We start from the raw sequence: 23978 nt of genomic DNA on the forward strand, positions 1-23978 counted from the left end.
CCTAGTGTGTGTAGGATAGAACTAGTGTATGGGTAATCATTGGTCGGCGTGGACTCGGTGGGCCGAAGGGCCTGTTTCCACGCTGTATCTCTAAACTAGTTCCTCTCAGATTTTCCAAATCTCAAAATGCAAGTCATCAGGATCAAGTCTCATAACCTTGAATTCCACCAGTTTTTCAGTGTTGTTCCCTTAAATTATCCTTCTAATTCCAATATTTAAACAATCCTTTCTTATTATATTTCATTCCTGCTGCGAGTCCATTGAGATCATTGAGCTAAAGGAATTCCAGAACTCCTTGATGTTCCGAGTGGTGAATCTGTGGAATTCTCTGCCACAGAAGGTAGTTGAGGCCAGTTCATTGGCTACATTTAAGAGGGAGTTAGATGTGGCCCTTGTGGCTAAAGGGATCAGGAGCTATGGAGAGAAGGCAGGTACAGGTTACTAAGCTGGATGATCAGCCATGATCATATTGAATGGCGGTGCAGGCTCGAAAGGCCGAATGGCCTACTCCTGCACCTACATTCTATGTTTCTATGTTTCTATGTTTCTATGTTCCCCGAAATCATTCTCTTCATCCCTCGTCAGATTTACCACCTTATTTTTGAAATCCTGTACTCTACAACATCAATGTTTGTAAACTTTAGGAAGGATGTAAAGTTTAGTTTGGTTTAGTTTAGAGATACTGGGTGGAAACAGGCCCTTCGGCCCACCGAGTCCGTGCCGACCAGCGATCCACGCGCACCAACGCTATCCTAAATGGTGGCACAGCGGTAGAGTTGCTGCCTTACAGCGAATGAGACCCGGGATCGATCCTGACTAAGGGCGCTGTCTGTACCTGGTTTGTACGTTCTCCCCGTGACCTGCATGGGTTTTCTCCGAGATCTTCAGGTTTCCTCCCACACTCCAAAGACATACAGATTTGTAGGTTAATTGGCTTGGTAAATGTCAAAAACTGTCCCTATTGGGTATAGGATAGTGTTAAAGTGCGGGGATCGCTGGTCGGCGCGGACTCGGTGGGCCGAAAGGGCCTGTTTCTGCGCTGTATCTCTAAACTAAACTAAACTAAATCCAGGGACAATTTACAATCTTTACCAGAGCCAATTAACCTTCAAACCTGCGTGTATTTGGAGTGTGGGAGGAAACCGGAGTTCCTGAGGCAGTGATTTGCTTTGAAGGAGTGAAGATACCAGCAAAAGGTTTTGCAGGAGAAGTTGGGGCCGTTCTCGTTAGACAAAGGTTGCAAGTATAATTGATAGGCCTGCAGATCAGGACATCATTTGAAGAGGGAAGCTGCTTCCATTTGCAAGTTGGTCAAGTTCCAAGATCTGAGACTTAAAACTGTTGGCCAGAAGATGATAGCGGTGATAAGCTTTCAATGTATGTAGCTCTTATGATTGGAACTCAGTGCCTACAGGGGTCGTGCAAGCAGAGGCACCGAGGTTTTCAGATCAAATTGGATTGGCATTTGCGTGCAGGACAAGGGGAAAGAAAGGTGCAATGGAACCAATGGAATGACTCTACAAAGGTGTTTCGTTTAGTTTAGTCCACCGAGCCAGCGCCAACCAGCGATCCCCACACATTATCTATCCTACACACACTAGGGACAATTTACACATGCACCAAGCCAATTAACCTACGAACTTGTACGTCTTTGGAGTGTGGGAGGAAACCGAAGATCTCGGAGAAAACCCATGCAGGTCACGGGGAGAGCCTACAGACTCCGTACAGACAGCACCCGTAGTCGGGATCGAACCCAGGTCTCTGGCGCTGAAGGTGCTGTCAGGCAACAACTCTACCATTGCACCACCATGCCGCCACCATACCTCAGTATAATCAAGGTCGAGTCACACCCCGGCCACTCTCTCTTCTCCCCTCTCCCATCGGGTAAAAGGTACAGAAGTGTGAAAACGCACTCCTCCAGATTCAGGGACAGCTTCTTCCCAGCTGTTATCAGGCAACTGAACTATCCTACCGCAACCAGAGAGCGGTGCTGAACTACTAATTACCTCATTGGTGACCCTTGGACTATCCTTGATTGGACTTTGCTGGCTTTACCTCGCACTAAACGTTATCCCCTTTATCATGTATCTATACACTGTAAATGGCTCGATCGTAACCGTGTGTTGTCTTCTGACTGGTCAGTGCGCAACAAAGCTTTCCACTGTACCTCAGAACACATGACAATAAACTAAACTGAACTGAGCTGACATGAGTTCAATGGGCTGAATTCCCACCTTCTGTGGTATAACATTCTACAATGCTAACAAGCTGTTTAATCTTCAAATTCCTCTCTGTTTAACATTATGTTATCGCCCTTAAATCTGACAGAAACAATATTCCTAAGGCACACCTTATTTTGGTTCATGCTGTAATTCAATAAAGCTTCGCAGTACTTTATTTTGTCTGCAAGAGGAACAGAATTAGCTGGCAGAGTTGCAATAAATATTTATCTGCACGTATATTCCAGCTTATAGATGCTATTTGAAATTTGTAGGCATTTCCGCACCACATTGACACTGGACTTCCCTTCCATTTGCACTAGAATGCGAATAAGAGGTCCATACAATCTAATTTCAACCCTCCTCCGTTGTAGAGACCAAAATCTGAATTCCTGCAGAAAGGAAATTGCTCATAATTTGCCACCGTAGGAATGAATCGAGCAGCGTCTGTTATTAGTTACAGTTGTTGTAATAATTTTAAGTTTCTAATTTTTTTTGTGTGGCAGGTTGGTCGCAATGTGAGTTAATGATGTTACATTGAGAGAAACCAGGCGTCTCTCTCTCTCTCTCTCTCTCTCTCTCTCTCTCTCTCTCTCTCTCTCTCTCTCTCTCTCTCTCTCTCTCTCTCTCTCTCTCTCTCTCTCCTTCTCTCTCTCTCTCCTTCTCTCTTTCTCTCTTCCCCCCCCCCTCTCTCACTCTCTCTCTCACTCACTCTCTCACGCTCTGGGTTTTTAATCTTTCAATATGTGTCTTTACAGAGTATTCACTCCTCTCTGCTGCATCTGTTATCATCACGGTGGCGCAGCGGTAGAGTTGCTGCCTCACAGCGCTTGCAGTGCCGGAGACCCGGGTTCTATCCCAACTACGGGTGCTGTCTGCAAGGAGTTTGTACGTTTTCCCCGTGACCTGCGTGGGTTTTCTCCGACATCTTCGGTTTCCTCCCACACTCCAAAAACGTACAGGTTTGTAGGTTAATTGGCTTGGTGCATGTGCAAAATTGTCCCTAGTGTGTGTAGGATAGTGTTAATGTGCGGGGATCGCTGGGCGGTGCGGGCTCGGTGGGCCGAAGTGCGTGATTCCTGCTGTATCTCTAAATCTAAATCACAATTCTTAATTTTGATTGATTAAGGATACATTTTGTCCCTCGTTGATTTACTCAGACGCCATTGACTCTTTAGTGAAGTCTCATTTACAGAAATATGTGATAACGTCTCAGATATTTCAAGCTGCTTACCTTTAATTTGTTAATAGTCAAGTCAAGTTTATTTGTCACATGCATATACAAGATGTGCAGTGAAATGAAAGTAGCAACTCCTGCGGATTGTGCTAAAACTACAAAACAGAATAGAAAAAAAAATCTTATTATGTTCGGGAAGATTGTTCCCGATGTTGGGGGAGTCCAGAACCAGGGGTCACAGCTTAAGGATAAGGGGGAAGTCTTTTAGGACCGAGATGAGAAAACATTTCTTCACACAGAGAGTGGTGAGTCTGTGGAATTCTCTGCCACAGAAGGTAGTTGAGGCCAGTTCATTGGCTATATTTAAGAGGGAGTTAGATGTGGCCCTTTTTGCTAGAGGGTTATCAGGGGGTATGGAGAGAAGGCAGGTACAGGCTACTGAGCTGGATGATCAGCCATGATCATATTGAATGGCGGTGCAGGCTCGAAGGGCCGAATGGCCTACTCCTGCACCTATTTTCTATGTTTCTATGTTTCTATGTTTCCTTATTATGTTAAAGGCATGATTTAGATTTTTATATTTTAGAGATACAGCGCGGAAACAGGCCCTTCGGCCCACCGAGTCCGCGCTGCCCAGCGATCCCTGCACATCAACACTATCCTACACACACTAGGGACAATTTTTTACATTTTACTCAGCCAATTAACCTACATACCTGTACGTCTTTGGAGTGTGGGAGGAAACCGAAGATCTCGGAGAAAACCCAGGCAGGTCACGGGGAGAACGTACTAACTCCGTACAGACGGCGCCCGTAGTCAGGATCGAACCCGAGTCTCCGGTGCTGCATTCGCTGTAAGGCAGCAACTCTAACGTTGCGCCACCGTGCCGCCCTTGATCTTGGGTGGTACGGTGGCACAACTTCAAGAGTTGCTGCCTGACATCTTCAGTGAGCCGGGTTCGATCCTGACCTCTGGTTCTGTGGTGTGTGGAGTTTGCACGGTCTCGTCCTGTCACCACACGGGGGGTTTCCCCCCCCAGTGCTCCGCTTTCCGCCCCGATCGCAATGATGATTGCTCACGGTAACTCGCCCCTAGAGAGCAGATAGGGTTGCCAACTGTCCCGTATAAGCCGGGACATTTGGGGCTAAATTAGTTTGTTCCCGTATGGGACCGCCCTTGTCCCGTATTAGTAGGGGTTGCCAACTTCCCCACTCCCAAATAAGGGACAAAAGGGTGATGTCGCCGCCCCGCGCCCCACATGACCTCACCCAGCCAGCTGCCACGCGCTCCCGCTCCACCAATGGCGGCCGCCATTAGTGGAGCGGGAGAACGTGGCTGCTGGCTGGGTGAGGTCACGCGGGACGCAGGGCGCGGGGCGCAGGGCACAGGGCACGGGGCGCGGGGCGGTGACATCACCATGTCCCGTATTTGGGAGTGAGCAAGTCGGCAACCCTATGTGCAGGTTACTCTTCGAATCCGGGAGGAGTTGATGGGAACATGGTGGGTGTAACATGGATTAGAATTGGATTAATGCCCAATGGTCCTTCAACTCTTTAATTTAGTTTAGTTAAGTTTAGAGATACAGTGCAGAAACAGGCAGAAATGGGCGACGTTTCGGGTCGAGACCCTTCTTCAGACTGACCTAACCTCCCCTGACATCAGACTGAAGAAAGGTCTCGACCCGAAACGTCACCCATTCCTTCTCTCCTGAGATGCTGCCTGACCTGCTGAGTTACTCCAGCATTTTGTGAAATAAATACCTTCGATTTGTACCAGCATCTGCCGTTATTTTCTTACTCTTTCTCTCAATAAACCGAGCTGCTTTAAATCAATCAAACCGGTCCAAACACAGGCCAATACTCAAAATACATACTCCAATCAGAATTATCCCCCAGAGACTCTAAACTGCAACTGAACCTCGCTGTGCGCTGGTCAAAGGAAATGGGGAAAGGTAATGTATTGGCACTGCAATGCAAATTTTAAATTCCACAATGTGCCGCGGGATCATTGCCCAGTAAAACTGAAGATTGGTTAGCTGCTGAAAATGCCAGCAGACACAATTAAGAGCTTTGGTTTCTTGCAGCAGCTGCACAATTACCTACCCCTCTCTCGGGTCTGTGCTCCATGTGGTTGTCAGTGTGTACCTATTAAAAACTGATACATATCGTGTTGTGCAGTTATAATGACACTGGCACTCACTACCTTCTCAAGAGTACATTTCTGGAGTTAAACAGAACCTTTCCCGGCACATTCCTCACCTGTTGCAAACCCAGATCTAAAAGCCTCCGGGATATAGACCATGCAGTCGTTCCACCTAAAATCGGGTTCACATTGTGCAGGTAAACCGTGTTAGAATGTGTGGTACGTTTAATGAGATTGTCACCATTTCAAAGTCACAGTTAGATTCCTACAATGTGGAAACAGGGGTTTCGGCCCAACTTGCCCACACCGTCCAACATGTCCCATCTACACTAGTCACACCTGCCTGCGTATGGATTTTAGATTTAGAGATACAGCGCGGAAACAGGCCCTTCGGCCCACCGAGTCCGTGCCGCCCAGCGATCCCCGCACATTAACACTATCCTACACACACTAGGGACAATTTTTACATTTTACCCAGTCAATTAACCTACATACCTGTACGTCTTTGGAGTGTGGGAGGAAACCGAAGATCTCGGAGGAAACCCACGCAGGTCATGGGGAGAACGTACAAACTCCGTACAGACGGCGCCCGTAGTCAGGATCGAACCTGAGTCTCAGGCGCTGCATTCGTTGTAAGGCAGCAACTCTACCGCTGCGCCACCGTGTCGCCCAAACCTGTCCTATCCATGTACCTGTCTAATTACTTCTTGAACGTTGCGATAGTCCCTGCCTCAGCTACGTCCTCCGGCAATTCGGTACATACACCCACCAACCTCTTTGCGTGAAAAAGTTACCTCTCAGATTCCTATCAAATCTTTCCCCCTTCACCTGGATCTTATGTCCTCTGGTTTGCGATTCCCCCACTCTGGCCAAGAGACTCTGTGTGTCTACCGGATCCATTCCTCTCAAGATTTTATAGACCTCTATAAGGTCGCCCCTCCTCCTCCTGCGCCCCAAGGACAGGAGTCCCAGCGTGCGCAGACCCTCGAGTCCAGGCAGCATCCTTGTAAATCTTCTCTGCGCCCTTTCCGACTTTACAGCATCTTTCCCGTAACATGGCGACTGGAACTGAACACAATACTCTGATTGCGGCATTTGGGAGCAGCTTTGAGTCCTTTTCTTTCTGGTTTCCAAGCGCAGCGGGTTTGCAGAGGCATCTTGCTACGATGCCGAAACATTCATCCTACCCATGGTCGTGCACTGGATGTGCATTTAGAAGATTTAGAAGATTTAGAAATATACAGCGCGGAAACAGGCCCTTCGGCCCACCGAGTCCGCGCCGCCCAACGATCCCCACACACTAACACTATCCTACACACACTAGGGACAATTTTTACATATTACCCAGTCAATTAACCTACATGCCTGTACGTCTTTGGAGTGTGGGAGGAAACCAAAGATCTCGGAGAAAACCCACGCAGGTCACGGGGAGAACGTACAAACTCCGTACAGACGGCGCCCGTAGCCCGTAGATTTGACATGGCAAAACCATGGAGACACAAGGAAGTGCAAATGCTGGAATTCTGAGTTAAACACAGAATGTTAGAGCAATTCAGCCGCCCAGGCTGCATCTGTGGAGGCGATGGTCAGGTAACGTTTCGGCTGGGAGTGTTTCTGCAAGGGACCCTAAACAACCATCTCGGGAGGTAAGGGAAGAAGGGCAAATAAAATGACTGTGCAACTTGGAATTTTCAGGACCAGGAATGAGAGATTTCTGTAATGTAAGGATATCGAGGGGTGTGGTGGAAAAAGGCAGTCCCATGGGTAAAGGAACAAATTAATTATTGCAGAACCATGTTCGAGAGGCTGGGCCCATCTCCTCTCGTTGCATTCAGCTGTGAATTACCTGGGCCGGTTGCTGTTTCAGGCACTTGAATGGCTGTGCAAACCTCACTGCTGTTAAACAGTAGATTCAATTTGAAGCAATCACTGTCCCAATGGATCACCAGAGCCCTTGGTTGAAGATGCAGGATATTGTTTTTAAAAATTAAATTTGTTTTAAATTTTTAATTTTTTTTAAAGCATATGTACAAATAATAATAAAGGACAAATAGAGTTCTTACATAGCTTCAATTTTTAAATTTTTAAAGAAAAAATAAGGATGAAAAGAGGCTGGAAAAAAAAGACTATAAACTAATAGAGAGAGAGCAAAGAAAAAAGAGAATAACTAACATAAAGATTATGGGGATAGATCCGGGAGTTAGTGAGTATAGTTGTACATCCAATCCTAAACTCAAGTTTTAACTTTAGTTTTAAATTTTAGTTTTGTGTCAAACCCATTTACTTTTTTAAAAATTCAATAAATGGAGACCATATTTTAAAAAATAGATCTGGTTTGTCAATTAAGGCAAACCTTATTTTTTCCAAATGCAAGGTCTCGGTCATTTCAGTAATCCACATTTTAGTTGTGGGGGTTACTGTTTTTTTTCCAAAATGTAAGTATTAATTTTTTCGCAGTTATTAAACTGTAGTCAAGAAAGCGTCTCTGACTTAGCATAAAGTTTGTAATATGTTCTGATAATCCTAAAATTATTAATTTTGGATCTAAATCCAGTTGGTTATCGATAACTTTAGAAATGATTTTTAAAATATCGATCCAAAAATTTAGCATGTTTGTACAAGTCACAAAAGTGTGAGTTAAATTGGCTTCTTGTACATATTTTAATATTTTTAGATTCGTTTTTAGTTTAGTTTAGAGATGCAGTGCGGAAACCGGCCCTTCCGCCCACCGAGTCCGCGGCGACCAGCGATCCCTGCGCATTAACACCACCCTACACACACACACACACACACACGAGGGACAATGTAAGAAAATAACTGCAGGTGCTGGTACAAATCGAAGGTATTTACTTCACAAAATGCTGGAGTAACTCAGCAGGTCAGGCAACATCTCGGGAGAACAGCATCTCACGAGGGACAATTGTTTACACTTATAACCAAACCAATCAACCTACAAACCTGCACATCTTTGGAGTGCGGGAGGAAACCGATGATCGCGGAGAAAACACACGCAGGTCACGGGGGGGGGGGGAATGTCCAAACTCCGTACAGACAGCACCCGTAGTCAGGATCGAACCCGGGTCTCTGGCGCTGTCAGGCAGCAGCTCTACCGCTGCGCCACCATGCCGTCCATCCCATTTGTGGAGCCATTTGAGTTCAACGAAACAATTATCACAGAAAGCAATAAACTTTTGAACCAGGGTTCTTGAATTTCCATAACATCTTGACGATGGAATTACAGATTAGCAGATATTACAGCGTTGCTGTTTAAATCCTTGAACTTTGAGAGCTTAGCTGTACGGCCTCAACAGCCTGTTGCACATGATCCTAATTTCCAGTGCACCTGTATGTTCCCACGACCTGCTCCATTTAGCTTATTGCACATTGCAATGAATAAAAGAACGTTATTTAACATTTAAACATGAACTCAAAGAGCACCTCATCTTCCAACCTCCTCGCAAACATTATCAAAAGCAGAAAGTCTGAAATACTAATTATTTATGAGAGCTTTCGGATGTTTTAGATGCCTTTAAAAAAAGTATAGTTTTAGTTTGGTTCAGTTCAGAGATGCAGCGCAGAAACAGGCCCTTCGGCCCACCGCCGAGTCCGTGCCGACCAGTGATCCCTGCACACTATCACATCTGACACACACCAGGGACAAGATGTATAAGATTATTAAGGGGTTGGACAAATTAGAGGCTGGAAACATGTTCCCAATGTTGGGGGAGTCCAGAACCAGGGGCCACAGTTTAAGAATAAGGGGTAGGCCTTTTAGAACGGAGATGAGGAAAAACTTTTTCAGTCAGAGAGTTGTGAATCTGTGGAAATCTCTGCCTCAGAAGGCAGTGGAGGCCAATTCTCTGAATGCATTCAAGAGACAGCTAGTTAGAGCTCTTAAGGATAGCGGAGTCAGGGGGTATGGGGAGAAGGCAGGAACGGGGTACTGATTTAGAATGATCAGCCATGATCACATTGAATGGCGGTGCTGGCTCGAAGGGCCAAATGGCCTACTCCTGCGTCTATTGTCTATTGTCTATTGACAATTTACATTTATACCAAGCCAATTAACCCACAAACCTGTACGTCTTTGGAGTGTGGGAGGAAACCGGAGCACCCGGGGAAAACCCACGCGGTCAAGGGGAGAACGTACAAACCCTGGTCTCTGGCGCTGTGAGGCAGCAACTCAACCGCTGCGCCACCGTGCTGATTTAAAAATAAATTCACTTCATTCTGTAATACCTTGTAAATGTCCTGAGACGTCAGAAGCTTTAAGAGACATGTAGGGTCGTCAGTGCGTACTCCATAACACTACTCAGTAACACTACTTCGCCCAGTGAGATAAGCACTCCACATTTAAATGAAAGGCCCAGATCGAGTGGACATTGAAAGGATATTTTCTGGAATGGGAGAATCTAGTCAAGTCAAGTCAATTTTATTTGTATAGCACATTTAAAAACAACCCACGTTGACCAAAGTGCTGTACATCAGTTCAGGTACTAAGAACGAACATACAATGGCACACAAACATAACAGCACATACATAAACAGTTCACAGCGCCCCCTCAGAGGGCCTCAAACGCTAGGGAGTAGAAATAGGTTTTGAGCCTGGACTTAAAGGAGTGGATGGAGGGGGCAGTTCTGATGGAGAGTGGGATGCTGTTCCACAGTCTGGGAGCTGCAACCGCAAAATCTAGAACCAGAGGGCACAGCCTCAGCCTCAGCCGATAGAGATCAAAATGGTAATTTGCTCCATGTGACAATAAACTTGCCCAGCTTCTAATAAGCTATTTGAACCAACATTAAAGAATAAAAAGAATTAAAGAATATCACCGTCTATATCTCTCATTTCCCTTTCCCCTGACTCTCAGTCTGAAGAAGGGTCTCGACCCGAAACTTCATCTATTTGTTTTCTCCAGCGATGCTGTCTGACCCGCTGAGTTACTCCAGCTTTTTGTGTCTAATCTTCGATTTTAACCAGCATCTGCAGTTCCTTCCATATCATTAACAAATAGGACTGGACATTTTTGGTCATTGGTGGCTGGATGGCTTCTATTCTTTAACTGGACCAAGTGGACCCGTTGGGCCCAAACCTCTCCTGCATTGGTGCAGTGCCCTCCCACCCCCTCTCACCCCCTCCTCCCCCTCCTCCTCCCCCCTCTCCTCCCCCTCCCCCCTCCTCCCCCCTCCTCCCCCTCTCCCTCCCTCCTCCCCCTCCCTACCCCTCCCCTTCCCCGCCCCCCTCCACCCCCCTTCAACCCCTTTCCCCTCCCCTCCCCCACTCCACCTCTTCCTTCCTCCTCCCTCCTCCTTCCTCCTCCCTCCCTCCTCCCTCTGTCCTCCCTCCCTCCTCCCCTCCCCATCCCCTCCCTCCACCCCCCTCCACCCCCCTCCCCACCCCTCCCTCTCCCCTCACCTCCCCCTCCCCTTCCCTTCCCCCCGCTCCGTCCCCCTCAACCCCCCCTTATCCTCCCTCCTCACTCCCTCCCCCCTCCCTCCCTCCCTCCCTCCTTCCCTCCCTCCCTCCCTCCCTCCCTCCCTCCCTCCCTCCCTCCCTCCCTCCCTCCCTCCCTCCCTCCCCCCTCCCGAGGTTTGTTTTAAACTTTAAAATGTGAATAACTTAAAAAATATAACACCGATTTCAATGAAACTTCTTCCATTAGCACCAAATGGACGACGGTGAGTAAGGTGGGCCTAAAATTGTCGCGCTATCGTGTACCGTTTTGGCTGTAGTTCAGGAACAATCAAACAAAGGAGAGTTTTAGTGTATAGACGTAAGTTAAATAGGTTATGAGAAGCTGGACGAGTCAAGTCGACTCTGTTGTCATATGGAGTAAATGACCATTTTGATTAATTATTTCCCATATTAATCTCATTATTGAAATTGTATTTTCAGTCCTGAGAAGTCCAGCTAAGTAATTTAAGTGCGTAGGAAGGAACTGCAGATGCTGGTTTACATCAAAGATAGACACAAAAGGCTGGAGTAACTCAGCGGGTCAGGCAACATGAGCGGATATGGTTGGCCTCCAAGAAATCCATCTTTAGGCTTAGCAGGAGTCATCCCAGTGACTTTAATTTTACTCAAGGTCCTTAATTCCGTATTCAATCAAGGTTTGCCACAGTGTCAAGGACAGTCATTTTCACCTCAGTTCTGTCGTTACGTTTGTGGGAAGCAACTGCAGATGGTGCTTTACACAGAAGATAGACGCAAACTGCTGAAGTAACTCAGCGGGTCAGGCAGCATCTCTGGAGTAAAGGAATAGGTGACGTTTCGGGTCGAGACCCTTCTTCAGACTTAATGACTTTAACGACTTAAAGTAATTTAAGTCATAGATACTCCGGGTACTCAATGGGTCGGGCGTATGTGGAAAATGAATGGAAAGATTCTTATTGCAGATCGATGAGTTTTCACAAGAGCCAAACACAAAGTGCTGGAGTAACTCTGCGGGTCAGGCAGCATCTGTGGGGGTAAAGGAAAGGCGCCGTTTCGGGTCAAAACCTTCTTCAGATTCCTGTCCCGAAACAACGTCTATCCACTCCCTTCACAGATGCTGCCTGACCTGCTGAGTTCCTCCAGCACTTTTCCCTCAAGAATCTGGCATCTGCGGTTCCTTTTGTCTCCACTTCATTGGACCAAGGTGGACCCCAGTTCTGTGTCAATTCATGAAGAAAAAATGGCTTAACCAGGCCCAGGCCAGACATGTGTGCTGAGAATAGACACGAAATGCTGGAGTAACTCAGCTGGACAGACAGCATCTCTGAATAGAAGGAACGGGTGACGTTTTGGATCGACACCCTTCTTCAGGCTAAGAGTCAGGGGAGAGGGAGTCACAGCAATACGGAAGGGGAAGGTGTGAATACGAGACATCAAAGGGGACGAAGGTCAAGGAAAATGCAGAATAGATTGTTAGCTCGGGGAAAGTGACAACGATGCACAAAAAGATAAAATTTAACCAGGAGTTTAGTCAGATTGGTCGGAGAACTAGGATGGGAGAGAGAGGGAAAGTGCAATAACCTTGAATCTAATACATTTGATTTGAGGAATCACCTTGTCATTAAACGCAGGGCAGCACGGTGGTGCAGCGGTAGATTTGCTGCCTTACAGCGCCAGATACCCCGGTTCGATCCTGACTACGGGTGCTGTCTGTATGAAGTTTGTACGTTCTCCCCATGACCGCGTGGGCTTTCTCCGGGTGCTCCGGTTTCCTCCCACACCCAATAAAGATGTACAGGTTTTAGGTTAATTGGCTTCGTTAAGTTGTAAAATTGTTCCTTGTGACATACAGATCACATGTGTTAGATTCAAGGTTATTGCCACTCTGTCAGTCGCTGGTCAGGCCGCAAGTGGAGTACTTTGAGCTAATTTGAGGAAGGATATTCTTGCTATTGAGGGCGTGCAGCGTAGGTTCACTAGGTTAATTCCCGGAATGGCGGGACTGTCGTATGTTGAAAGACTGGAGCGACTAGGCTTGCATACACTGGAATTTAGAAGGATGAGAGGGGATCTTATCGAAACATATGAGATTATTAAGGGGTTGGACAAGTTAGAGGCAGGAAACATGTTCCCAATGTTAGGGGAGTCCAGAACCAGGGGCCACAGTTTAAGAATACTGCCATTGGAACGGAGAAGAGGAAAAACTTTTTCAGTCAGAGAGTTGTAAATCTGTGGAATTCTCTGCCTCAGAAGGCAGTGGAGGCCAATTCTCTGAATGCATTCAAGAGAGAGCTAGATAGAGCTCTTAAGGATAGCGGAGTCAGGGGGTATGGGGAGAAGGCAGGAACGGGGTACTGATTGAGAATGATCAGCCATGATCACATTGAATGGCGGTGCTGGCTCGAAGGGCCGAATGGCCTATTCCTGCACCTATTGTCTATTGTCTATTGTCTATAATTTGGGCCCCATATCTGAGGAAAGATGTGCTGACTCTGGAGAGGGTCCAGAGGAGGTTTACAAGAATGATTCCAGGAATGGGTGGGTTAGCATATGATGAACGTTTGACCGCTACTGGGCCTGTGCTCGCTGGTGTTTAGAAGGTTGAGGGAGGGCCTCATTGAACTTTTAGAATAATGAAAGGCATAGATGCAGTGGATTGGGAAAGGATGTTTCCACTGGTGGGAGATTCTAAGACCAGAGGTCATAGCCTCAGAATTAAAGGGCGCTCTTTTAGAAAAGAATTGAGAAGGAACTTCTTTAGTCAGAGGATAGTTGATCTGTGGAACTCATTGCCACAGAGGGCTGTGGAGGCCAAGTCAGTGGATATTTTTAAGGCAGAGATAGAGAAATTCTTGATCAGAATTGGTGTCAAGGGTTATGGGGGGAGAAGGCAGGAAAATGGGATTAGGAGGTAGAGATCAGCCATGATTGAATGGCGGAGTGGACTCGATGGGCCGAATGGCCTAATTCTACTCCTATAACTTGTGAACTTGTAACTGAGAACTATTGAGGATGGAATGGAGAAATTCCCATGTAGTATATTGTAGAACCAGTGCTACTTTCTTTCTGTTAAGATTTTTCACCTTTTCCTTAACTCTCCTCCTTGTAGGCATGGGCAGAGAGAATGAATAGGTTAGTGTTCCGGACGATCGCTGGGCGGTGCGGACTCGGTGGGCAGAAGGGCATGTTTCCGCGGTGTATCTCTAAAGTCTAAAGTAAATCCCAAAGACGTGTGAGTTTTGTGGGTTAATTAGCCTTGGTAAATGGCCACTAGGATGTAGGGGAAGAAGGCAAAAATGGGATAACATAGAACTAGTGTGGACGGGTGATTGCAGGAAACGGAGGGCATAAACCTTGTTTACTGCACCAAGGATGAACTTAGAGTGATGCCTTTCTCTGACAATTCAGAGAGACAGACTCATCATTTATGCAAAGTCATATTCAACTTTAGATCCATTCAATTGTGGAGCAGAAACCCGATGACAAGAATAAAAGCAAAACAGTCAATCAAAATGCTTTTATGCGTTCAGTATCTAATTCAGCATTATTCAATAAAGGTCACCTCATTAATTATCTCCAGTTTGTTTCTGGGAAATGATCAAATTTTATTTCTTACCTCATTTGGGTTTAATTTTGTTCAAAAGAATTCTGACGTTAAATTGCTGAAAATCCTACTTTGTTCATGAGGTGCAAAATTAGACTCGATAAAAGCCGTTCTGATATGGTGTCTGTATCATATGCACTGTTCACGGTGGCGCAGCGGTAGAGCTGCTGCCTTACAGCGCCAGAGACCCGGGTTCGATCCCGACTACAGGCGCTGTCGAGACCCAGAGTCTCGACCCGAAACGTCACCCACTCCTTCTCTCCAGAGATGCTGCCTGTCCCGCTGAGTTACTCCAGCATTTTCTGTCTATCTTTGGTTTAAACCAGCATCTGCAGTTCCTTCACATACACAGGTCATGGGGAAAATGTCAAAACTCTGTACAGGCAACGCCAGTGGTCAGGTTCGAAACCGGGTCCCTGGCACCGTGTATTAATTGACATAATGCCCACACGCACATCCAAGAACTTTGCCCAACTGATGTCCTTTCCAACAGAGCAGATGCTATGACACAAGCTACAAATGAATGTACACGTACGTCAAACGGGCACCCACGATGCCCTAACGACTGAGCTAAAGTTTATAGTTAATGGGTGGCGCCAAGATTCTGGTGAGGGTGCAAAGATTGGCAGAGGGAACAACGCCCAAAGAATGGGAGCTGTTAGAATTAAGACAATGCGTTCCAAATATGACATCTATTCGTTTTTTAGAAACAAGGCCTTGGAACACATTGTGATTCCAGCATTTAGAACAACAGAAGATTTGGCCTCAGTCAGATTGGATGGGTTCTTTGATGTGGATAGGGGGTGGCTGATGGATTACTGCATGCTTATCAAGGATGGTCACGTTAGGCGCCAGAAAGCATTTGTTTTCTGAAATGTTTGCTTTTGGGCCATTTGCTGGGGGGCATGGATCCTCTTCAGTCCTTTAACAGAGGATTTGGAAGCGAGCATTCCCACTTGGAAAGGAAAGGACGCGTGCCATTTGGCCGCCATTGTGAGTTATGACCACACATCTGCTCATCCACTCGATCATCTTCCAATGTCGCTCAGCAGTTCCCATCAACCACTTTGCAGTGTTTAGCTGCACTGAAGGTGCAAAAGTTCTGCTCGCTCCATTGCACGAAGAGTTTGGAGAGGGTTCAGAAGAGGCTCACCAGAATGCTGCCCGGATATCGGCCATAAGGACGGGCAAACTTCGATTGTTTTCCCCGGACCGTTGGAGGCTGAAAGAGTGACCTGATGGGAGTACGTAAAATTACGAGAGGCATAGATAGGGTAGACAGTCAGAACCTTTTTCTCAGCGTGGAAATGTCAAAGAATAGGATTATTAAGTGGTTGGACACGTTAGGGGCAGGAAACATGTTCCCGATGTTTGGGGAGTCCTGAACCAGGGGCCACAGTTTAAGAATAAGGGGTAGGCCATTTAGAACTGAAATGAGGAAAAACTTTTCCATTCAGAGAATTGTGAAGCTGTGGAATTCTCTGCCTCAGAAGGCAGTGGAGACCAATTCTCTGGATGCTTTCAAGAGAGAGTTAGATAGAGCTCTTAATGATAGTGGAGTCAAGGGATATGGGGAGAAGGCAGGAATGGGGTACTGATTGTGCATGATCAGCCATGATCACGGTGAATGATGGTGCTGGCTCGAAGGGCCGTATGGCCTACTCCTGCACCTATTGTCTATTGTCTTTTGTAAAATGTTCCGAAACAACACCTATCCATACCCTCCAGAGATGTCAAATATCCATGTTCTCCAGAGATGCTGTCTGACCTGCTGAGTTACTCCAGCTTTTTTGTGTCTATCCTGGACTGACGCGACTCATCGACAGTTGTTGGTCCAAGAAAACTCAGCAACAACAACGTATCCATTCCCCTCAGTAATCGGATGAGTGAGATTTCTGGAAAGAGAATCAAAAGAGTTTTGCTTAATGTCCTCATGGAAGAACTTCACGTTAATTAAGACGACACCTTCTTGTCCACAGCTTCCCCTTCCTGATGTTTCGACGAGATTTAGCCAAAATCAACATGAGGGCTTCCAAAGTGTGTGATTGTGATATTGGCCACACATCCAGTCCATGCTGAGTTTAAGCTGCATGAGGTTTATTGACAGCCTGTGGGGATGGTCTCGGTAATAGGTGAATGTTGAAGAACAATGGAGGACCCGTGCATGGGGGAGGACCGCTGTGGGGGAGGGGGAAGAACACTGGACAATGGGGGACCGCCATGGGGGAGGGGGAAGAACACTGGACAATGGGGGACTGCCGTGGGGGAGGGGGAGAACAATGGACAATGGGGGCCTGGTGTGGGGGAGGAGGGAGGGGGGGAAGGGAGGGGGGGAAGGGAGGAGGGAGTGAACAAAGGGAAAAAATTGCCATTTTGATCTAATGATTTTGTGTTCATTAATAAGTAGGTTTTTATTTAGAATTTATAAATATGTAATCCTATTTTTTTTTAATCAGGCCAAGAGGAGGGAGCAAATGAGTCACAGCATGGTCAAGGAAGGGACGGCGCAAAGAGACATCGAGAGGGAGTGAGTCTTTGTCAGCGCCGTGTAAGTGGCCGCTATTTGTATACCCTGTGTATGCAAGCACATAACTCATCTGTGCCATGTCACGTGTGGCAATGAAGTATACACAAAATGCCGGAGTAACTCAGCGGGTCGAGCAGAATCTCAGGAGGGAAGAAGGAATGGGCGACGTTTCGGGTCGAGACCCTTCTTCAGACTGATGTCAGGGGCTTGCCCGCTGAGTTACTCCGGCATTTTGTGTCCACCTCCGATTTAAACCAGCATCTGCAGTTTTTTTTCCTACTGACAATAAAGTATTCCATTCCATGTTGTTGTTATTGTTTATGAGCCAGTTAATGTGATGTTTAATAGCCACAGTGAGAAACAATATTACTTAAAATCTTTCAGTGCTTTCCCCTGAGCCTTACTATCTACTTTATTAAAATATCGGTTATATCCCCCCAAGCTTCCATTTGTTTTGAAAAAAAAATAATTTTCAATTAAATTATCAGTTCTCTATGTAAGAAAGTGCTTGTATATCAATCCTGCTGTAAGGACCTGAGGGACATTGGAATGACTTGAATGGCGTTAAGAAATCGATGTGTTTTGTTTACGGTGGTCTTGGATGAAAAATTGGTGGCTTCAAGACTCAGTAGATTTTGCATCTGTGAATTCTGACTCAGTCACGAGCTACCCTCTGAATGTCTGCCCATCTTTAGGCACGGAAGCTAACGGGCAGCACAGAGAATGGGGAGTGATAGTTCTCAGGGCGCTAGGTACCAATGGGTTGTCGAAAAGTTGGATAACCCAACCACTGCGCGCAGGTTACGGGGGCACAACAGTAGAGTGAAACGGCGGTCACGGTGGCGCAGCGGTAGAGTTGCTGCCTCACAGTAGGGTCAGAGAGCCGGGTTCGATCCTGACTACGGGTGCTGTCTGTACGGAGTTTGTACGTTCTCCCCATGACCTGCCTGGCTGCTCCAGTTTTCTCCCACACTCCAAAGATGAACAGGTTTGTCGGTTAGTTGGCTTTGGTATCATTGTAAATTGTCCCTGGTGTGTGTAGGATAGTGTTAATGTGCAGGGATCGCTGGTCGGCACGGACTCGGTGGGCCAAAGGGCCTTTTTCTGGGCTGTATCTCTAAACTAAACAAAACTAAACTAAACTAAACTAAACTAAACTAAACTAAACTAAACTAAACTAAACTAAACTAAACTAAACAAACTAAACTAAACTAAACTAAACTAAACCTTCTTATTTGCCTTAGTACAGTCATACCTGTTACAGGTATGATGCAGATTGGAACCTATCATTATTTAACTGGCAATTTACTGTGGTACAGTAATTGAAAGCAGTTTTAGTCATTCACAACTGCATGGATATTTATAATTTTTGGTCACAATTTGTACATATATCATAAATTGCCTTGAATAACCATGAACAAACCTTGCGTGATTGATGTTTCGAATGCACGCCTGCCAAATTTGGTCGAAACACCATATTCTCCACAGGGACCAAACAGGGAGTTGGAACTCAGCAATTTACTGGAAGAAATAAGTTGTAACTCATCAAAATGCTAGGTTTAATTTAATTCATTTGGACCGACAAAACTCAGATTTCAAAAACTCTAGTTTTGTGAGTACAACAACATTACCTTTCAGGGAAATAATTACCTGCTTCTGGCACTTTTGAATAACTGCAGCATCTAAATATTGTTTAACGTTAGTCGCATTGATTAGTCATCTACCTACAGTTCTTTGTATTCAGAATAGTTTTCAGTGGATGAGATTTTAAACACGCTGCACATTGGGTTCGGCAAATGTTTGTACATTCTCGAACTTAGGGCGGGACGGTGGCGCAGCGGTAGAGTTGCTGCCTTACAGCGCCAGAGACCCGGGTTCGACCCTGACTATGGGTGCTGTCAGTATGGAGCTTGCACTTTCTCCCCGTGACCTGCGTGGGTTTTCTCCGGGCGCTCCGGTTCCCTCCCACACTCCAAAGACGTGCAGGTTTGTAGATCTGAAGTAGCGTCTCGACCCGAAACGTTACCCATTCCCTCTCTCCAGAGATGCTGCCTGTCCCGCTGAGTTACTCCAGCATCTTGTGTCTATCTCAGGTTTGTAGGTTAATTGGCTTCTGTAAATTGCCCCTAGAACATAGGGTGGGATAACATAGAACTAGGGTATGGGTGATCGTTGATTGGCGTGGGCTCGGTGGGCCGAATGGCCTGTTTCTGCGCTGTGTCTCTAAACTATTGATTTCTATGCCTTTCAGCTCATTTCATTTTGCACTTTTCCACTCAGTATTTAAAATGGCATTTTAAAATGCATTCAAGATGTTGGAATAAACTGCAGGCTGACTCAAGTGAGAATGAATTGAGTGATGAGAGTTGAGCAACTTTATGTTTGCTTTGCAGTGGGATGAAGTACCTCCCCAGCACAACACAACCCCGACAAAGTTGTTTACAATGGAGACACAATACAATACAATATAATACAATACAATATATCTTTATTGTCATTGTACCCAGGGGTACAACGAGATTGGGAATGCGCCTCCCTTACGATGCAATAATTTAAGTAATTAACAGCAACCCAACGAAACGAAACAATTGTAACAGTTTTTAGATAGGGTAAAGTGCAAGTTGATCTATGCGTTGTGGCCATCCGGCTCAGCAGGACTGGTTCATAGCAGCTATGGCCCTGGGGATGAAGCTGTTCCTGAGTCTGGAGGTGCGGGCGTAGAAGGCCTTGTATCGTCTGCCCGATGGAAGGAGTTCGAACAGACTGTTGCAGGGGTGTGAAGAGTCTTTGTGGATGCTGGTGGCTTTTCTGAGGCATCGTGTGTTGTAGATGCCCTCCAAGTCTGGTAGCTGTGTTCCGATGGCCCTCTGAGCTCTGTGGACTACCCGCTGTAAAGCTTTCCTTTCTGCCTCCGTGCAGCTGAGGTACCAAACAGGGATGCCATGCGTTAGGATGCTCTCTAGGGTGCAGCGGTAGAAGGTCGTCAGCAGCTGTTGGGGTAGACCAGACTTTTTCAGTGTTCTTAAGTAGAACAGTCTTTGTTGTGCCTTCTTGACCAGCGCAGCAGTGTTATTGGACCATGTTAGGTCCTCCGAAATGTGAGTGCCCAGAAACTTGAAGCTGGACACTCTCTCCACACTGTCCCCGTTGATAGAGATCGGGGCATATTCCCCGTTATGTGACCTACGGAAGTTGATGATCAGCTCCTTGGTCTTGGTGGTATTTAGGAACAGGTTGTTATCCGAGCACTAGTCCGCCAGGTTCTGCACCTCCGCTCTATAGTTTGTTTCATCCCCGTTGGTGATAAGCCCGATCACCGTTGTGTCATCTGCAAACTTGACAATGGTGTTGGTGTCGAATGCAGGAACACAGTTGTGTGTGAAGAGGGAGTAGAGCATGGGGCTCAGAACACAGCCCTGTGGTGTGCCGGTACTCAGGGTGATAGTGGAGGACAGGTGCGGGCCCATTCTCACTGCCTGCGGTCGTTCCAGCAGGAAGTCCAGGATCCAGTCACATAATGACGAGCTGAGGCCGAGCTGGTGGAGTTTGGTGATGAGCTTGGTGGGGATGACCGTGTTGAAGGCGGAGCTATAGTCTATGAATGGCATCCTCACGTACGTGCCCTGTCTCTCTAGGTGAGTCAGGACAGTGTGAAGAGCCAGAGAGATGGCGTCCTCTGTGGATCTATTTGCCCTGTATGCAAATTGATATGGGTCCAGTGAGTCAGGGATGCTGGATTTGATGTGTGAGAGGACCAGCCTCTCAAAGCACTTCATGGCTATCGGCGTTAGGGCAACCGGGCGGTAGTCGTTCAGGTTGGAGATCTTTGCTTTTTTCGGCACCGGAACTATGATAGCCGACTTCAGGCACTTGGGGACCGTAGCCAGAGATAATGACAGGTTAAAGATCCTGGTGAATACCTCAGCCAGCTGTTCAGCACAGTCCTTCAGTACCCTTCCTTGAACTCCATCCGGTCCTGCAGCCTTGCGTGGGTTGACCCTTTGCAGAGCGCATTGTACCTCCTGTGTGTTCAGTTGCAAGACCTGTCCCACCGCCTCGGCTGGGGTTCTTTCACTCAAGGTGGTTTTGCCAGTTTCAAAGCAGGCAAAGAAGGTGTTAAGCTCGTTGGTCAGTGCCATATCGCTGGGGGGGGCAGGCAGGGCTGCTCTTGTAGTCAGTGATGTCCCTGACACCCTGCCACATGCTTCTGGTGTCCGTGGTGTTGAAGTGGTCTTCCACCCGTTGCCTGTGGGTGTCTTTGGCCCTTTTAATACCTTTGTTCAGGTTTGACCTGGCAACACTGTATGCTGAAGTGTCACCAGATTTAAAGGCATTGTTGCGTGCCCTCAGGAACTGAAGATGTTGTTTTACAAAAGAAAAACACAAAGTTCTTGGAGTAACTCAAGGGGTCAGGCAGCATCTCTGGAGGATATGGATAGGCGACGTTTTGGGTTGGATCACATCTTCCTTTGCTTATTTAGTTTAGTTTAGTTTAGTTTAGGGATGCAGCGCGGAAACGGGCTCTCTCGGCCTACCAGGTCCACGCCAACCAGCGATCCCCACACATTAACATGATCCGATACCCACTAGGGACATTTTTTACATTTACCAGGCCAATTAACCAACATACCTGTACGTCTTTGGAGTGTGGGAGGAAACCGAGGATCTCAGAGAAAACCTACGCAGGTCACGGGGAGAACGTACAAACTCCGTACACACAGCACCCATAGTCGGGATCGAACCCGGGTCTCCGGCGCTGCATTCGCTGTAAGGCAGCAACTGTACCGCTGCGCCACCGTGCCTGCCCAATATTAAATTATATTAAATTGAATTGAACTGAATTGAATTGAATTCTTTGCTTACAAATAGTCGCCCATAAAGAGTGCTTAAAGTTACAAATTCCCCCCATACACCAGTTCCCCCTTTGTTCCTCCTCCTCCTCCCCCCCACTCACGGCGGTCCCCCATGCCGGGTCTTCCATTGTCCATTGCTCTCCACCCTCCCCCCCCCTTCACGGCTGTCTCCCCATGCCGGGTCCTCCATTGTCCATTGCTCTCCCCCCCCCCCCACGGCGGTCCCCCACGCCGGGTCCTCCATTGTCCATTGCTCTCCACCCCCCCCCCCCCACTCACGGCGGTCTCCCCATGCCGGGTTCCCCATTGTTCTTTCCCTCGGCAGCGAATTCCTCACTTCCATTGGTCCGTTGGTCGGCGCCATTATTGACCGCCGCACCAACCTCTCCACTAACGCCACCAGGCCTTCTCCGGACGCCTCTGTGGCCTCCGATCCAGGCCCCAGCCACGGGCTCCGTCGGCCCAGGAACCGTTAAAAAGCCTACAACAGGGAAGGTGTTGAAAGCAGCACTCCTATGAGCTACATAGCTTGCTCCAAATAAATCGGGGTCGAAGAACATTGTTCACACTATGTGAAGGAGGGATTTTGCAGCACTAACCATTTTATTTTTTACTGGATTTGGTGGTAATGTTTGATAATGCAGGCAATGGAGTACCAAAATGAAAAAAATATGTATTTCCTTTCATAAGTGACAGGAACAAAGTTAGCCCATTTGGCCCATCATGTCTACTCCACCATTCCATCATGGCTAATCTATCTTTCCCTCTCAATCCTGGATGAATTTAAAAGATAGTTAGATAGAGCTCCAGGGGCTAGTGGAATCAAGGGATTTGGGGAGAAGGCAGGCACGGGTTACTGATTGTGGATGATCAGCCATGATCACAATGAATGTTGGCTCGAAGAGTCAAATGGCCTCCTGCTGCACCTATTTTCTATGTTTCTATGTTTCTAATCTGATTTTCCTGCCTTCTCCCCGTAAGTTCTGACACCCGTACTAATCAATAATCTATCTCTCCCTGCCTTAAAAATATCCATTGACTTGGCCTCCACAGACTTCAGTGGCAAAGAATTCCACAGATTCGCCACCCTCGGACTAAAGGAATTCCTCCTCATCTCCTTCCTAAAGGTACGCCCTTTTATTCTGAGGCTGTGGCCCCTGGTCTTGGACTCTCCCACTAGTGGAAACATCCTCTCCACATCCACTCCATCCAAGCCAATATGTTTTACATTGATGAGCAGAAAATGCAATGTTTGTTTTGAAAGAACAAATGAATAAGACCAGAGCAGATTATGTGTGTGTGTAATGATGGCAAATCCGTCAGTGTTTTTAGTCAGTACATTGTGAATCTGGCAGCAAGATTTGGAGCACATCGAGATTCTCCAATTCAATGCCAAAATCCAAAAGTTACTATAAATGGATAATTAGGCGCTGCCAGAGTCATTGTAACTGAAAAATAATTGAAATCATTGAACTGGTAGGAAGCTCAAAACCTATCACATTGTAAAAACATCTTAAAAAGATAAACATTGTCGAGTGCAATGTGGAGCATTTAAATGTTATCTCAGCCGTAATTAAACCTACAAAGGAAGATCGACACAGAAAGCTGGAGTAACTCAGCGGGACAGGCAGCATCTCTGGAGAGAAGGAATGGGTGAGGTTTCGGGCCAAGACCCTTCTTGGTTACCATTCCTTCTCTCCAGAGATGCTGCCTGTCCTGCTGTTATGCCAGCATTTTGTGTCGATCTTCAACGTAAACCAGCATCAGGAAAAGGAACGGGGTACTGATTCTGGATGATCAGCCATGATCATATTGAATGGCAGTGCTGGCTCGAAATGGCCGGCTCCTGCACCTATTTTACATGTTTCCATCTGCAGTTCCTTCCAACACATGAATCCTGCAAATAGATAGGGTTCTATCTATTAGAATAGATAGAATTCTATTCTATCTATTAGAATAGATAAAATTGGCCCTGAAAAGCTACAATTAAATTTATTGATTCCAAAATTTCTTCCCCCCATAATT

This window comes from Rhinoraja longicauda, chromosome 31, assembly GCF_053455715.1.
Source record: "Rhinoraja longicauda isolate Sanriku21f chromosome 31, sRhiLon1.1, whole genome shotgun sequence".
NCBI classification, from domain to species: Eukaryota; Metazoa; Chordata; class Chondrichthyes; order Rajiformes; family Arhynchobatidae; genus Rhinoraja; species Rhinoraja longicauda.